This window comes from Gavialis gangeticus, unplaced genomic scaffold (genome assembly GCF_001723915.1).
Source record: "Gavialis gangeticus isolate Ggan-Ray unplaced genomic scaffold, GavGan_comp1, whole genome shotgun sequence".
NCBI classification, from domain to species: domain Eukaryota; kingdom Metazoa; phylum Chordata; order Crocodylia; family Gavialidae; genus Gavialis; species Gavialis gangeticus.
In genome coordinates this window covers 28,358,483-28,361,079 of record NW_017729000.1, presented here as the reverse complement: position 1 = coordinate 28,361,079, position 2,597 = coordinate 28,358,483, and the positions used below count along the sequence as shown (strand labels likewise).

General features: G+C 37.7%; 1 long non-coding RNA gene across 1 annotated transcript in view; it reads right to left on the bottom strand.

Annotated features, from left to right (window-relative positions):
* The window catches only part of LOC109290103, an 11,908-nt gene that overhangs the window by 1,170 nt on the left and 8,141 nt on the right, over positions 1-2,597 (bottom strand). The window lies entirely within an intron of this gene.

Genomic DNA, 2,597 nt, shown 5'->3' with positions numbered 1-2,597 from the left:
TTTTTTTTTTTTTTTGGCAACAATATTTCATTGTTGTCTCTCAGCTTGTGGTTCATTATAATATACAGGATTTTTTTCTGCAGTACTGCATCCTAGCCAGTTATTCCCCATTTCACATTTGTGCAGTTGATTGTCCCATCCTAAGTGCAGTTCCTTGCACTTGCATTAGTTATATTATATTCATTTTATAGTAAATTTAAAAAAGGTATGCTAAGGTCATTTAAAATCCTAATATTGTCCTCCAATGTATCTTTTACTCCAGTCACCCTGACATCTTTAAATCAATAAATACATTTCAAATAAATTAAATAGAGAAAATCCAAAACCTGCTTACAATTTGAGCATGAGAGGTTCAATTAGTTGACTAATTTAATGATATTATAATCTTTACTACTTATCTAGCCAATTCAGGTCCAAAGGAGTGGGAAAATATTTGATATGAATGTATCATCATTTCTTCAGCGACACATTTTCAAGAAGAGTTTTAAAAGAGGCCTTTTACTTCCCAGTAAGAAATGTCCTTAAATGGCAGATAATTATATGTTTAGGTGGAGTTTTGAGAGTTAGATCTTTCTAACCATAAAGAGCTTGAAGACCAAGAACTATTTTTGTGACTGGGAACTAGAATGGAAGTTTGAAAAAAGGTTATCTTTCCTTAAAAAAACCTTTTTTTCCCCCAAACAAGCCAGCATGTACATGATGCTTCTTGTAGTAAAAAATAGGGCTGTGAGAAGCTTCATTTACTGATTCAATTCGGTGGAGATTTGGCCCGATTTTGTGGCCAAATGTCTGAATCCGAATTGAATTAGGAGGCCCTTTAATCTCTCTGAATCAAATTGATTCAGAGAGATTCAGAAAGATTAGACAATTTGGACATAGGCACAGCTTTACATGTTTAAATGCTGAGATGGTGGGACATATGGAGCATACCATGGGAGTGTTGGGAGGCACCCAGTGCACTCGGCAGCAGACCCAGAAGTGGACCAGAAGCACTTCCAGTACACTTCCAGGTCCACTGTGGAGCACGCGGGGGACCACCCCCAGCTTGGTGACTGATGTTTCCTGGATCTGGGGGAGCACCTGGGGTCCCCCCATGGCCAATTGCTGAGCCGAGGGGTGCAGGTGGGCCCCCCCCCAATGCTTGGCAGTGGACCTGGAAGTGGACTGGAAGTACTTCTGCTCCAGTTCTGGGTTCACAACTGAGCATGCGCCCCACCGCTCCTCCCATGCTCCTGTGGGATGCTTCATCTGCCCCCACCATTACAGCATTCACAAACCATGCCCAGCACCTCCAAGTATGTAGAAAAAACATTTAAAGCTGTGTCTATGTCCAAATCTGAATCAACATGGAATCTTCAGATTCATCCAAGTAGAATTGGGGACAGTGATCTGAATCAACAAATTGAATCATTGTCTCCAAGTCAGGCTGAATCTGAATCAAATATGGCCTGTTTTGCAGTCCCCTAATAAAAAAAAGAAGCTTTCAAGTTGTGACTAGAATGGTCTCATCGACCAATTAATCTCACTTGTAACCACAAGTCCAGTCAAAAGGTAACAACATGCAGGTGAATTTGTCTACCAAATTTGGATCTGCCTGGGGGAGGGGGGGGGAGCGGAGAAGGGGAGCAGGGGGGAATTTAGATGGGGTAAGGGGAAACTATCTGGTATGTTAAAACAGATTTATAAATAAGGCAGCACATCAAAGGAATAAAAAATAATTGATAAAGGTTTGAAAAAAAAAATGTCTCATACCACAGAAGAGAGAGTTCCTGGTAAGCAGGAGGGAATTCTAACAAATCATTTTTAACAAAATAATGTTTGGGATTATATATTCCTTCCTAGAATCCAGTTTCAGCTTAACTGAGATGCCTTAACTTATCTTGAAAAGGATTTCAATATGGATATGTTCTACAAGTCATTCATTTTATTAAAACTTTTATTAAAGCTATCAATTTCTTCCTTTTTAATATATTTCTCTTAATTAAATGCATGAGAGTCTTTGACTTGTTTGTGTTAGATATTACCCATGAGAGAGCAAAATACATCAACCTATTAAGAAAAGTAGTTAAAGGTGAAAAGCATATAGAGCATGACCACTGGTATTATATCTCATTAGCTGCAAAGGAAGACACATACCAGAAGAGACATAAATAGGTGGGGACACTGGTAGAATGATCCAAGAGAGACACTGTCTCCATTTTATTTTGATAAGTAATCCACTGATATACTACGGGTTGTGATAATATCTTTGGACTTGATCCATAATATATTATCAGCACTACTTTTAATTAGTAAACAGGAATGCCAAATAGTATTATTTTTTGTACTAACTATATATTTGGATAATCAGTCAAATTACTATGGATTTGGAATCTTTAACCTGATATCATAAAAGAATAGCAAAGGAAATGTGAATTCAAAGTACTCCATAATTAGATGATAGTATAATAAAAGGCAATTATACTCTATTTTTTTAAAAAATATCAATGAAAGATGCTATGGCCTAGGAAAGAAGAAGAGATATCCCATAGGATGTCAGGCTCCAGGCCTCAGTTTGCTTTGCCTGTCATTAAAGCTAGTCCTAGAAAAAAGGAGAC